Here is a 16,563-nt window from a genome sequence, read left to right on the forward strand (position 1 = left end):
TATTGGTACCGACTTTCGACTTTCGTCTTCTCGCTGTGCAGGTCATTCAAAATTGTTTTAATCAAATAGACGTGCGAAGTGATAAGGAAACCAGTATTGCTTGGGTGTATTCAGCCATCTACACTCATAGGTTGAACACCATTTAGTTAGGCTATTCGTTAAACTTACTTGATAGGATTTTGCCTATAGATATATGGAAATGTCACTTTCTGGGAACGAAGATAGTGATTGTTATTTAACTCTCTCTGTCGCTTTCTCGTTGGTATAGGCGGCCATGTATGGCGATGAAATCAGTTTTAGTTGCGTTTGCAATAGTACAGCATACCGATAATCATCCCGCCTTGGACAGATTGATGTCGCACGCAATAATAATTATTTTGCTGAGATTGCATTGCACATGCGCAACAAGAAGGTGAATCTACGATAATGAAAGTGTAAATTCGAAAGAACGATGATGAAAATCGAAATCACGACTGTAGAAAGATAGATTTATTAATTGTCCGTTACATTGCAATTTATATTAAAACACAATAAACAATATGTGCGAGTTAATATAGCAATGTCAATCTACATATCAATATATTAAGAATAACACACAAAAACTATTTCTATTGTGGTCCTTATGGTGGAAGTCAAACGATGAAGATGGAAGTCGAAACTACAATGGTGAAATTTTGAAAGTCGAAGTATAACGGAGAAAACAAAGAAGTCGAAAGTCGTAACAACTATGGTGAAAGTCGAACAAATGAAAGTGGAAATACAAGGATGAAAACACAAAATCATGATGACTGAAAACAGTTTTCGCGTCTTCGCCATTGTGGTGTTGACTTTCATTATCGTGATTTCGACTTTCATCATCGTTGTTTTGAGCATCGTTGTTTGAGAGAGAGAAAAATAAACGCGGTGGTCCAAACGGAATACTGTATAGATGTGATTGGCAGAATTTTCGACTTTAATCTACAACAGATGAACAGTAAGATCATGTGCTATGTTCTCATTTACATGTAAACCATCTACTATTTTTGCATCTGGATGTTTTAATAAGTTAAATTTGTAGAAATTGGTACGACAAAAATTGAATTTTGTGCCAAAATATAACATCATTACCATGACGTCATTTCACTTAACGTTATTTATTTCAAAACGCGTTGTATATACATTGTATAAGAGTTTCTTAACGTTCTGTTTTAAGTTTTGATTGCTCTTGTTTCTTTGAGTTAAATTATATACCAAATCTGATAACATGTACATGTAAATGAAAAGCATCTCTAATAACAGTTTTCTAATGAAAAAAAAATATATCTTCCATTTTAAATAAATGCATTATACTTTCCATATTTGTACTTTCCATATTTATACATGAAAAAATCAAATTGTAAACAAAATGATTCAATTTGATAGGCCACCGTGTAAGTAGAACGTTTCGTAAAACAATTCTAGACCTTGAATCGTTTTGCTTGTTTCTTTGGAAACAGTTAAGGCCGTAAGAATACGAAATTTAAGTCTGACCCTTTTCATACTACAAAACTGTACATGTACATTAGATCATAACCTGAGCTGGACAAAAGTTTAGGTATGTAGCTACGTCTGTCCATGATCTCAAAGACATGACCTATTAAAAATTAAAGTCTATTTACTATAAAAAGTGCTGAATTTTAAAGATTTTATAGTTATTTCTGTTGGTAAGACTAATAACATTAAACATTCAAAACACTCACTGTAAAATGCTTTGCGTTTAAGTACTCTTTTTTTCAAATAGGCCTATCTAAACATTAGAGATAATTCAATATCATCTGAAATGCAATTTCAAATTCATGAACGGATCTGTTTTACTTTATCTGAAGGAGCTACACAAACACCCGCCTGGCACTCTGGATGTAAACATTATGATTAATTAACCATCTAGTTAATATCAGCTATATCATGCGTAATATATCGCCTTTTAAATTGAAAAGAGTCTAATTTTAAACCGGTTTCAAAACACTACTTTGAAAAATAACGCCAAGTTTTAGAAAACTGTGAATTCAAATCCCCAATAAGTGACATCTTGCATTGGCAAGCGAAGAAAAGAATGAAACACAATATTGCATAATATTCCAACAAATCTAACTGCATTTTAATCAAGCTCTGCAATACAATACATTCTCAATGCATTCAACTACCATCACCTGCGGGGTTGATCCCAGGTTCGCCCTACCATGTGCTCTGCTGACATACCAGGGGAAACTTTAACCTCTGTCAATATACTCTAACCTCGCTATTGCGTAAGGGTTCTAAAGGAGAAAACCATTGAGATGACTCCTGTGCACTATTATTACTGCGTCACATGCAAATGTGTAGGAATAACAAAAAAGGAGTCCGTCATGATTTATTCAGCCGAAAAACCTTTATGTAATACTGCCAAAGACATTTTGTATCAATTTGCATACAGTGTGATATGATCACTTAGCCGCTATGCCCCGGAAACCCCCGTTGTGAGATTTATATGTTAAAAGGCTTCCCCTCTGTACGACAAAAGACGACATGTCAATTGACCTATTTAACTTTATGTCAATGGAGGGTGCAATCTTTGCAAACAGTAACCTTAGTAGGATAAAAATGCAAATTTTACTTTCATTCTCGCGCTCAAGATCGTTCCATTTGTTACTTTTATGCGAATAGCATGAAGTTCATGGCTTCTTTAATGGCCCTTTAAAACTAATACATCTCACTTTCAGCCAGGTGTAAAAGCGGTATTGTGGAGGGAAATGGTACTGTTGCGGTAATATTACCGCGGTAACAAATGTTAAAAATCACTTTCCTTTACCTGATGCTTAAACATCGTTATCCAATTTTTAACTTTTACATTTAAACACACATTATATAATTGTGGATTATTATACAAAATATCCCTGCTTTAGAAACATTCCTAAGGCTAATTCATGAGTTTAAATACTGTTCATTAAGAGGGTTTAAATGTGACAATATGTCTCAAAGCATTCCTTTACGTAATATGGTTTACCTATACAAATCGGGTTACTTTGGTAACTTTTTGTTTAACATATTTGTTTTCTTTTCGTTTCCTTCTGTTTTAATTTCTTGTAAAGAGTGTATTTTATTAATTAAAAATTACGTCTAGACTAGATCGACATTTGATAAAAACTTGCTACACAGGCCTTTCACAAAAAACGCAAGATTTTTATCTTTAATCTTAAACCATTAGAAAGTGCAGCATCCTCCATATAAAAATTCAGCTTTTCCTTTTATAATTCTGTTTCGTATCATAATGATATTAGTATGCAAATTACGAAGGTCTGAACATTGTATGAACATCTGACAACAAACACTGAATTAAACAAAAAAAATTTTACATAAAATTCATGGCCCGAAACGTTTGAAAAACACAAAAGAAAACTGCATTTTTTATTATCGGATAAAGTTCATTTTTAGATATTTTCTTATTAATACTGCCTATGTGATGTTACGCAATAAAGTTGAAAACAGCGCTAAAACTGGATACTGACAAAACATAGACAATGACACAGAATATGATCAACATTTTATGAGAATGAATGTCTTACGAAACGGGGTAATATTAATTTTCTTTAGAGAACATTTATTAAACGGGTGATACAGGTGTTTGCTTTGTTTGTTATCGTCCCTAAATAGATCCATAATATGTCTGTACCATTTTTACTTCGTTGAATGAATAAAACTGAAATAAAGTCATTTTACGATCAAAAACCGTTATCTGACGAACTGAGCAATAAAAATCTAACCATAAATGTTATTATTTTCACCTTATTAAATCGGCATAAAAGGGGTGAAAAGTTTAGAAAGAAAATGAATGATATAACATTTTCAGAGTATGTAAGTCGAGAGCGCACAGACATAAAGGTCCAAGAATATTCAAAAGGATTTTCATTTTTCGTCCACTCATCCACCAGAATCTATCTCTTTTTAATAATGCTATATTATTTAAACTTGATCATTATACATAGATTAATTGCAGAGAAAAAAATATTACTCATAAACCTTAAAAATGGAAGGGAGTGTAAAACACGTTATACATTTATGCATTTATAGAGGAGGGCATCTACTACATTTTATATAAAACCGTATTGACGCTGCTGAAAATATCGAGATATCAGTATCAAAAAGGAAGGGATAGCAGTGTAAAAGGGGGAAACTGCCAAATGATCTACAGAGGAAAGAGGCAAAATGTCTCCAAAATAATATGACTGATAAAGTGAGTCTTATGTCATTCATCTGCCTCTTCTAATAAATACAATACAGAGTTCAAGTCCTTACCGAATACAAGGTAAGGCACATAATTATGGATACTAGTATGGCAGATCATTGCTGAAAATGGCGTTCTACCAAAATACAAGTAAATACAAACACTTTTTTATAGTGTTAGTTGGGTTTTGGTGTCGACTGTGTGCAAGTACAACCGTTTTGTTAAATGGATTTAAAAGTTCTACTCTTACCACATACAAATGTATAACCCACATACAAATGTATAACCTTAATTTATGTTAGAAACCTTTCTGACGGAAATGTCGATGACTCTACAATATAGGAGCTATAAAATACGCGTTTGTGTCTTATTTCAAAACATATTGTGCAATCAAAATGCATTAAGAGTAGCATCGACAGGTTGCATTCTTAGTAAATTACGAACTGGAAACATTTGATGAATAGGTCAGAAGAATTCGATCATCCTAAATGTATATAGTATATACAGATTCAGAGCTGAATATAACAAACTAGAGCTGTCGGAGGACAGCAACGCTCGACTATTCAACAGCCTTGTCAATTGAATGAATACAAAAGTTGAAAAAGGGGCATAATTTTGTAAAATGCAAAGTAGAGGTATTGAACCTCTGTACTGCATGTCATATCATGACAGTGAACAAGTGTGTGAAGTTTCAATCCTTTCCAATTTGTGGATACTGAGATACCAGCTTACATACAAAAACTTAACAAAAAACTGCTAAGTCAAAGGGGCATAATTTTGTAAAAATGCCGAGTAGAGTTATGGAACCTTCACAGTGCATGTTAGATCATGACAGTGAACAAGTGTTTGAAGTTTCAATCCATTCCAATTAGTGTATACTGAGATATCAGATTACATACAAAAATTTAAACAAAAACTGCTAAGTCGAAAAAGGGGCATAATTTTGAAAAAAAAAGAGAGTAGAGTTATGGGACTTGCTTAGTGCATGTCAGATCATGATAGTGAACAGGTATGTGAAGTTTCAATCCATTCCCATTAGTAAGTACTGAGATACCAGCTTACATACAAAACCTTAACCAAAAATTTCTAAGTCGAAAAAGGGGCATAATTTTGTAAAAAAGCAAAATAGAGTTCTGGAACCTGTGCAATGTAAGTCAGTTTGTCACAGTGAATAAGTGTGTGAAGTTTCAATCCATTCCCACAAGTGGTTACTGAGATACCAGCTTACATACTAAACCTTAACCAAAATCGGGACGCGGACGCCGACGCCGACGCCGACGCCGACGCATGGGCGAGTGCAATAGCTCACTATTCTATGAATAGTCGAGCTAAAAAGGAAAACCTTTTTACTGTTTGCATCTAACATCTTAATTTTTGGTCTGATACTCAGAAAGCTCTAGTAGTCGACTCGTACTTGCAGCTCCTCGCACTCTCCATTCTCTGCTACAGAGTTGTCGTTCTTCAATGTACTCATCAGACTGATGAAGATAGGCAGTTTGGGACCTGTAAAACTGATAAAAGCACATTAATGCAACAAACCTACAGTCTTGACCTGAATACATGCAACAGATTTAATGGTCTATTACTTCGCAGTTTTGTAATGTATAATAGCAATTATCACAGTGACAGTATTATTCATTTTTTTTGTTCTGGTGTACTGGTGTGGTATCTTGTATGATAATATGTAGATCCTAAAATATACTCCGATATACATAATTATTCTAAACCCTCCTTATTCTAGGTAAACAACCTGTCTACAAAACAGAAATTGTTGTGTGAACAAAGTTAGCCAATCTTAATCCTATGTATTAATTCAATTCTTGTATGTGTTATGCTAAGTAAATTTTAAATTATTACTAGACAATTTTTACGTACTCAGGTTCACAACATTTCAAATCTTTTTGTCCACCATTTTCTTTAATTTCACAGTTTAATAAAACAGCTTATTGAAATGTAATGTATTTAAGATCGTATATTCAATGCCTGCCATTATTGTAACTCATCTGTAAGGAGAGGAACTATTTTAGTTTACTCTACCGTTCCAATCCTTTTCCCATTGTGTGAATATTTGTCAAATGTACATTACGAAATAAATATGTTTAAACTAAATTGTTTTCTTCTCTCATATTTCTAGGCACTTGTTGCATAGTTTGATGCATACATATAGACAGCAGGGACGTTTCTCTTTCATTGGTAGCTTTAATTAAGCCTTTATAAAAGGAATTCATTTGGTGAAATCCTGAGATTTTAAATTAAAAAGAAAAAGAATTTCTATACTGATTGTTGATAAATTGCACTAGGGACATTTTCCCGTCTTCACAACTCCATCTGTAATAATTATGCATGGGTTCCCATGTATATAGATAAAAAGTGCAAAGTTTGCAGAAAGTGAAGAAGAAACTATTATCATCTAATCATACGATAAAGTCTTAGCGGAGTTGTCTATATTTATCCCAAATATTTTATACAGGATCACATTTTTTTGCTCAAATAACTCTTATTTCTCTCCAGAAAAAATGATTTTTCATCATTTTGTTTTCAAATGGTCAACTTTGACGCCGTTTACTTAATATACATGTAGTAACTTTATATATTCAACTACAGTGCCTACCAGATGGTGAACATAGGGATATTTGCCACAAAGACTGAACGTAGATGTCAATTAACCGTGTTGTATTAGATATAAATCATTGTCAAATATGTCTAATTCATACACAGTTCAGGAAATAATACGACAATATAGTCTTTAAATCAATCACTTCAAATATGAAACAAAGGACAACTAACTTAATATTCATGTTTTCATCGGTAATACCGACGGTGGTCATTGATTCGTTTACACTTACGTGCTTACACTTACTTTTACTTTATTCACTTTAACCGTAATTAAAGCTGGATGCTTGCTGTAGTTATGTCACCCACAACTCGAATCAGTTGCCAAATACAAGCCAGTGTCAAATCACTGAGTTTGAAAGAGTCAAATAACACCATCAGACTGGTTGTTATTAAGTCATATCATTCCGAAAAGTTTTATAAATGCAAGTAGATGGCAAAACAAATCTATTATGGTATAGAAATCCGCAGAATTTTACATAAACTGCTTTCCTTCATTTGTGCCCTTGTTGATATTATGTTAGCATTCACATGAAGCAGCAATGTTTAAGCGCAGCCTTCATTTAACAAATGTATTAATTTGATCATATTCTGTCGTTCATATAGCCTGAACTCCATTAATATCATTTCATATACATGTATTGTATTTCCTTACATTTGTGAACAATGTTTGTTTTTCAGAATTGTACATATTTTGTTGTATGGCTGCCATGTCATTCAGATTACTAGACGTCATCCAAGGAACGTTCGGGCGTCATCACTGTGTAACGTTTTCGTACTTCTGGCACTCTCCCTCTTGCGGTTCAAGCAACATGGATGTCTTAATTTTCAATGGAATGGATGGGGAGATGTTAATAAGCCTGAGTGCATACTAACAGTTCTTTTTACAGTAAGATAGTTATGTCAACTTTTGGTGGCATAAACTACGTCTGTATGCAAGGAGTAAAGATTGTTTTCATTTAAGGCAGTCACCCTGTTGACTTGTCGAACCGCAGTACCGGCCCTGGCATAGTGTACGCATGAAAACCTGCCATATTGACCATAAAAATCGTATTTTAGTTTCGTTTTTTAGAATTGAAATGCGAAGGAGATACAAATTCAGTCTTTCCAGCGGTTAGTGGCTCTTAATATTCTGTGATTGTGATGGATGCCTTTGTGTAAACAATAATAAATATAAAATATAGGGAACTAACGTCAGCTATAACAAATACCCTCAGTATAATATTCCATGGTTCAAACATATTAGAAATGTGAACAAAGACCAGTGCCATGCATCGTGCGTAGATAATGTTAAATTTGAGATTTGCATGAGACCTCTGCCATATTGACCATAAAATCACGTCATTAGAAGTAATGCTCCCTTCTTTATTACGAATTAAGACTTGTTCTAAACCTGATACCGGTAAATACTCCTCTCCTTGGCAATTTGTTATAAAAAAAAATTCGAAAGGTATCGTCATAATTCAGATGGTTTTGCAGTTTTTGTCTAAAAATATGTTTACGTCTCTGGAGTAAGCACATATTCCTATAAGAATAATCATGTAATTACGACACGCTAGTTTCTCAACTGGCAGCGAGTTACGTGCTAAATAGTCATTATTATTTTATTAATGCCCGTGCGTGAAGAAGGTCACGTGTGCGGTTTGTCGGCATCCCACGGTTGTATACGTGAATGGCAATTAGCATGATATAATGAATTCAAAGACGATGCAATAATTGGTCTTGTAACGGAAACGCTGCATTTGTGAATGTATTTGTGGTCTTTGATCAATTCAAACAAAATATTATCTAATTTAGCTTAAAAGACATTAAAATTATAATATAGTTCTCTTGAAATAGTAATTTCAGTCTAAAGAATGTCTAGATTATTATTAAAACATTCAGTTAGTGAAATTCTGAGAGTTATAACATATCCTAAGCATGTCTCATATTGATATATAAAATGGATTAAACTTTTAACAGAGCAATTGTGATTTATGAGGTATTATGTTTAAGCGCATTTATATTGCTGAATAGCTGATGCTGAATTGTTTTTTAACTTTCACGTCCTTAAAAATATTTTTTTAGTTGTTTACATAATTGTAAGCAATATGACCGGAGTTCATGTTTTTATTGTAACATCATTAAAATTGTTTTTGAAATCGCTAGTTTGACTTTATGAAATCGTTATAAATAAAAAGTACTTTATCAGGATGGCCAATAACAAAGTCTGCCTTTTTAGTAAAAAATAATTAAAACCAATTATAGTTTATAGTTGCATAATATACTAATTACGATTTACTAAGGACATCGGACAAAATTCTAGGGAGTTTGCCTAATGATTTCAATAACAGATAATTTGATATAATAACTTCAAATACTCATAAATAAGTTATATTCCTATCAAACTGTCACAAAAAAATAATTTTATTTTATATTTGTTTTGTTGAAATTCTAGCATTTTGCGATTAAGGGTCATATTTTCTGTAAAATGTGCAATGTGTATTTTCAGTGAAATAAGCATATGCATTTAAGGTATGTCTTTTAAAAATGTTTTAAAACAATAAATAAACTTTTACAATGCATATTATCAGTTTTATTAATATTTTTTAAAAATAACTGAAAAGCAAAAAATAAAAGTGGAACAAAACTTTTGGTCACACAACTGTACTTCAGTTCTTTCACCCGAGTGCCCATGATAACTGATGCATTGATCATAGCCTATTGTTTGTTTTCTATACATCTGTTGTTATATTGTATTGACACATGCAGTACAAATGTAAAATACTGACCGGGTATTATAGTGAGAGTAATATACTATATACATGTACTTTTATAATGGCTAGCAAAATAGATAAATGTGCTTTGTGTTACTTCAATACAAAAAAGAATAAAACAACATATAATGGTAGGAGAACACTGAGTATACCAGTATACCAATGGCACAGAACATATCTAGATAGTATCGACATTATTGTGGATGTAACTTCAATATTATGCAACTCTTGCACAGAAAAAAAAGGTTAGATAGTTCTGCCGGTTGCATCGGGGTTGGGATAAGTGTTGGATATATATACTATAGTGTTTTCTATGTTTGAAATATTTACAAAAACGAATAAAACTATCGATATGTAAGGTTTAGGAAACACATGATGCCCGTCTAGATGCCTCTAAGAATGTGCTCATTAGACTTGGTTTTGAGCAACAAGAGTTCAAACTTTAAGGGCACGACGTGGAAACTAGAGTCCCTCTGTCCAGTTTAGGTTGGATTTAGAAGTATCAATCTCCGAATTAATGATAAACATTTTTGTTATTTTGTATAACTAAAATAAAAGAGATATATGGTGAAACAGAAAACGATCAGAGGTATCAGTCAAAAGGTTTTATCGCTTCTTAGTCCCTGTCTGAAAACGGAAGTGTAAGAATATCTGCAATTTAATTCTTGCACGTTATTTGAACGGCGCTAGACGTTGTGGAAAAACTATTATAAACTTGGGGTTTTTAGATGACTTTGATGGTAACAATTTCATTAAACTTCAGGGCGGCCAAATCCTCATCAAGCAATAATCAATTAATGTAATGCACATGACATCATCTGCATATGCTTCATAACCTACAAACGTCTGAGAAATATCATTTATTTAGTAAGAAAAGCAGTAGCCTTAACAGCAGAATCCATACTGCCTGTAAAGCCCAAAACAACACGCATTTGTGTGTTTTGCAATTACATTCGTATTTTGCTAGGTTGCATTCCATGCTTTCAAAGGATCGTGTTCTATCATGTTTCTATGATAAGAAGTTTTACAGAATATACATTAAAAAGTATGAAATTCTGCTATCTACTTGGTTAAATTTATGAGGCCAAGACTAATGTAGACGTGCGCGCAAGAACGTTTCAACGTGCAAAAATCGTTGGCACCCTTCTAAAGCATCGATTAAGCTCTTGCTCCCGGAAATAAAAGGAATGTGTAAATATCTAAAATAGAAAACAAAATAAGTATCTGCCTTGACATTCAAAATGATAAATATGAAAATAATCTGATATTCATCACACTCTCTTTACCAAGTTTGTATTTCATACACTAGAAGATACAGTATATCCTACTTGTTCAGTTGACAGGTCTGTTCCTTACTATTATTCCTTATTATTCAGTTTCATCCGGGTATTGTCATTTTTATTGAAGGCATTCAAGCATCAAAACACTGACACCTTAGTTTGACCTTGATCAGCTTATACAAGAAGGTGGCCATTTTTTATCGTAACAGTTGTGTTTTCCTGTGATTTCTTATACTGAGCATTGTTTCAAAACTGAATACCAGGATGAAAACTTATGTACCTCTAGATAAAGTTGAATAACTGTAAACTATTTACCTCAGACTGGAAGTATACATTCATTTAGTTTGGATGTAATTACATTAGTCAATTCTTTTATGTCATAACTGAGAAATCATTTTTTTTATAATTTGACAAATTCAAAAGATGCCCATATAAATTGGTATTATATAAGGAGTTTGTAACACAAATGAGATATGTGATGGATGGGTTCAGGTGGAAATATGTTAACAAGGAAGATAACCCCAAAACTCGGTGAGTGATAACCTACACAAGATAAAGTGAACTCGGTAAAGCCTCGTTTTGGAATATATCTAGAGCAAAAGGTAGGATTCCCTCATTCGCAATTAAATTTGCGTGCTAGATTGTTCTGTTTGCCATTATTTAGCCAAAATCGTGCACCCGCCAATAATGAAGTCGCTCGTAACCGATGTAAGACAAACAATAAGTGATAAGTTTAATTCATTCCGGAATAATAATGTCTCATGGGTGAGAAACCACTTTCCATTTATGATGTTTAACTTCAAAAGGACCATAACTTATGCAGCATTTATTGCAACGTAAAAATCTGGGCGCCGTTCAAAACAATATATCTAAGAAAGTTTGATGAAAGCCTGCCTGTAGATGTGGTAATACGTGCAAGGTTGGAACAAACAGATGAAAGAAATGACAGATTCTTTCATCTTATCAATAAGGGGTGATAAAAATGCGAGTAACACCGAAAATTAAAACAATATCTAAGAGGACACAAGTTTTTCGTAAAGATTTACTATTTCATTCCGTCAAAACAAGTTTAGACGTATCCATACATGATTTAACATCGAGGCCAGTGTTCAAAACAATATGTAAATAGATTTTGATTTTCTATCATTTGATGTTATAAACAACTGTCTATGTTATGTGCTGCTTCGGTACTGAATTAATTTTGCGTACTTCTTGAAAAAAATACAAAATGTCCGAAACATTCGAAATCATTCTACATTTAAATGTGCATTTTTAAATGCCTGCAATTTCCTTTATGATGAAACTGTTTGGTGAAGATATATCCACAGCATCAATCAAATGCATGCTGATTTGCAAGGAAATTATCATGCCCCTCGTTGCTGGTGTGCATATATCATTCCAAGGTTATCTCTATCATACCACACGTGTTCTAACCTATGCACAGATGTGACCTATTTGATTACATATAAATCTATCACCAACTATGCACAAATCTAATCTAATTTACATTACATCATGTTTGGTATCAACATTTGCAAATGTGCATCTCTTAAACAGACGTTCTGGACGAATTTTCTCTCGTTTTCGATAAACAATTTTAAAACAAACATGCCAGTTGTACTAGCACAATCTCTCAAAGCACCTGGCACAGACATGAAAGATCACCACAGCCAGGCAAAGAAAGTACAGATTTTTGGATAAAGAAGCGAGTTCACTTGCTGATAAGCAAGTGCTGAAAAAGTAGAACTTCCAGTACCACTCCTAAGTTATCAGGCATATCCTTATAGCAAAAGCTATAAAGAACAAAACAAAGAAGTGGAGATGGTGTTAAGTTGTTAACTCATTTTAAAGATCCATTAGTAAATTTGTTCCAATGTTTGTATACGTCAAACCATCAAAAACGTGACCAAGACAAGCAAGCAGTATCACCGACCACAAATAGTTGCTTTAGATTCGTTTATGTGGAAAGAAAATGACTGTCTTGAATATAAAAATGTGATAAATGAAGTAAAAATGGATATAATTTTAAAAAATATTTAAAAATGGAGTTATAGTTCTAAATATGATCTACACTTCATCTCATTGCCATCTAATAATGATTCAAGTAGGTGTATAATTAAACGCTTTACAGAGAATTTAAGAACACGATCTAGAATGATAAAGAAAGGGGTGAAAGTACAAACAAGGGAGATGATGCTAAAATTATTCAAGATAGAGTAATAGCCCTTGTGTTGTACACTTTCTTTCATATCTTATTGTATCAAGAAACATTAAATTGTCTTTCTAAACCCTTAAATCAGAGTCGTAACTGTGTTAAGAAAAAAGAAGGAAAAACCAAGAGCAGAAAGGGGGAAAAATCAAAAGTAATTCAAGATAGAGTAATGATTCTTTTGCTTATTTTCACAATAATTTCTCTTTTTTTTCAATCTTTCGTTATTGTCTTAAATGTGGCGGTGAGAACAGACTGGGAGATTGACTGTACCATAGATCCCACCCAACAAAATAACGTTAAAATAATAGTAATATTATACAAATCAAATGTAGTCTGTTCCGGAATTTTACATACCGCGACATCATGATCTCATAACAACTTTACCCGAGTTTGCTTCATTTGATTGTTGCGATTTAGTTTTATAATTTAGAGACATAATTCTTCGAAAATTATGTATTTACAAATTATCTGTACGCTGAAATCATAGTCCAATACAACACTGAAAAAAATATTGCAATCAATCTGGTATCTTACTAATAACCTATTATTGTTAAACATTACTCCCAGGTATGTTCTGGAATACCGCAAAATTACAACACAACATGTTTGCCCAGCCTACTTCATACAATAATAAACTGGTAAGTATGCCATAATAACTAGAATGCACACATTCGATTACTTGAAATCTAAATGAAAAGGCCTATTTATGAAAAATAAACTGCACATTTCTTATCAAAATGTATAATATTTTAGAAATTCATGTTTGTGTTATTATTGTATAGAGCAATCTGAAATGGTATTTGACCTGCATAGGACTGATCATATCGCAGACCTGATACAAGAGGGAACTTGACATGGCATAAAGATTCAGAAAACATATATTATAATTTCTTACGGTACATAGACATTTTCAACATATTTTGCCCAAACAAATTAACAAATACCTTTAGATTTTCATGTAACACAAATCATTTCTTCAACAAACTGTGGCATATGACAGAAGTTCATTGCAGCTATCGAGTTGGGTTTTTTTTAATTTTCAGGGTTTTTTTTTATTTTTAAAGTGAAAAATGTTGAACTCGTATTTTTTCTCTTTTATCTTACTTTATTTATAGTATATTTCGTTTCAGGTGACAGTTCGTGTAATAATTTAAAGGTGGTCAGTCACATTTAAGCATCATTTTATGACATTTTCCACTTTTCATATATTTTGTTAGAGATATATTTAAGGAACAAAAACACCCATTGTATGAAGTTAGGCCTCTATTTGAAACGTATATTTTACTATTTTAATGAAACTTTGTAATTACTCCCCTTTAATATAAAAGAATCTAAAAAGTGGACCATTTCTTTTGATTATAATATAATTTCTAGTTTCAATTTTGCTTTGATAGATAATTGGATGTTTCAACCTTGGGAATTAATAGGAAAGTTTTAAAACAGTCAGTTTCTGATTCATTTATTTCCAATCTATCTTGTTGCGCAACCAAGATATTTATTTATTTATTTTGTTTAACGTCGCACCAACACATTTATCGGTCATATGGCGACTTTCCAGCTTTGATGGTGGAGGATGACCCCGGGTGCCCCTCCGTGCATTATTTCATCACAAGCGGGCACCTGGGTAGAACCATCGACCTTCCGTAATTCAGCTGGATGGCTTCCTCACACAAGGAAATCAACGCCCCGAGTGAGGCTCGAACCCACATCGGTGAGGGGCAAGTGATTTGGAGTCAGCGACCTTAACCACTCGGCCACATAGGCAAAGGGAGGTCGCAATAATTTTACAAACTTGCATTTCGGAGGTATTTCGGCTAAATATATAGTTATCAATGCAAATGTTTGACAAATATAATACAACAGTTCTTATCTTTTTATCATTCTTTGGGTAAATAATGTTAATTAAATATATGCTTATGCTAAAATAACTCAAGGCTCTAGGACTTGCGGTTTTGGACAAGAAGATTTTTAAAGTTTTCCCTTTCGGTTGCCATGGCAACCACAGTTCTGCATAGAATTCAATTCTTTGAAAAATTTTGAAAGGGGACCACCAAAGGATCATTCCTATGACGTTTGGTGTAATTCTGCCCAGTGGTTTTCAAGAAGAAGATTTTTTTTAGAAAATGTTGACGGACGCACGACGCACGACACACGACGGTCACTGAGCGGTCACAAAAGCAAACTCCAGAGAAAATCTAACATATATTTAACACTCAGTGAACAGAAGTATGAGTAAACAATCAGTTGCTAAAGTTAGGAATAAATATATTACTTGACCATATTGACCAAAATCTAATTAACCACCTTTAAGAATCATTCACTTCATTTTGACAGGCAATTAAAAAACGCGGTCCGTTGTTTTACTGTTTGGTATAAAAAGCGGAGCCCAATTCAGTTTAAGCCGGACCAAATTTATTACATGTCACCAGATGGCAATGATTACATTACATAGTCTAATAATAACTTAACCCTTAGCTAGAAAATAAACAGAAACTTTTCTAGTTCAGTACCCAATAAATATTCAAAAAATACGTTTAAAGCCATAAAGTATTTTGTACTTTACACACATATACACCTCTTAAAGCCAAATCCTACAAAAGTATATGTATTAATATGTATATAAATATAGATACTTACACAAAATATATAGACAAGGTAAATAGACAATTGTGAAAATATAATACATACAGTGGGGTGTCGCCTTTCAAAATTTCAAAAATAGTGGTATAAACACCACTGTGGGCTTTAAATAGGCTGTGTAAATAAGCACAAAATAACTTTTATCATTTAAACAGAGTCAACATGTTATTTTCCTTCAAAGCGACAAAACATGCTTTTAAAAGATATTAGATGATTGGCACTAGCATGCTTTTCAGACAATTCTCCAAACGTTAAAGACTGGTATTATCACAGAGATAATTGTAGTTTTGCTGCATAATCTGTACAGTATGTGCGACCCAGAACCCTACTGAAACCACAATACCTCTTGTAATGATTTACATTTTCATTTAATTTCATATAATATTTGGATTGACTCAGTGTTGTTACATTTTCAGATTTGGGATCATGGAGAACATTCAATTTTACTATAACAGAATTTCGCTTTAAGCCGACGGATGTTGCACACTGAAAAGACTCTGCTATTATGTTGCTTTCTTCCAACGATTTCATTATGATATTACTCAAATTGACCTCGCCGATATAAAAGACACCATAGTATATCAACATTTAAACAATAAAACTAACACAACTAATGATATAAATCTGAAACCCATCATCCTCTATACGTTTTTAATGTACCTGCCAAATATTATCCAATTAAAAAGTCATCAAGACCTGTACGCATGCTCTGTGCCAGTACACTTTTATGCAGTTTGGACCATTAACAATACTTCTTATTTTAAGTCCTAAGGGTTGTGTTTATCAAAATTAAGTAAGCTGATCGCTCTCTAACTGCACAATGCAATGCAATTGATGGAACAG

The 16,563-nt window shown here is 33.0% G+C and overlaps 1 long non-coding RNA gene across 9 annotated transcripts in view; it reads right to left on the minus strand.

Moving 5' to 3' along the window:
- Positions 1-16,563, minus strand: part of LOC123566538 (uncharacterized) — a 69,440-nt gene that overhangs the window by 34,982 nt on the left and 17,895 nt on the right. For all 9 annotated transcript variants that reach the window (XR_008372027.1, XR_008372023.1, XR_008372022.1 and 6 more), the window contains one exon: positions 5,562-5,730. This is a non-coding gene — a long non-coding RNA (uncharacterized LOC123566538). The remainder of the gene's footprint in view (positions 1-5,561; positions 5,731-16,563) is intronic.

Source organism: Mercenaria mercenaria, chromosome 8, assembly GCF_021730395.1.
Source record: "Mercenaria mercenaria strain notata chromosome 8, MADL_Memer_1, whole genome shotgun sequence".
NCBI classification, from domain to species: Eukaryota; Metazoa; Mollusca; class Bivalvia; order Venerida; family Veneridae; genus Mercenaria; species Mercenaria mercenaria.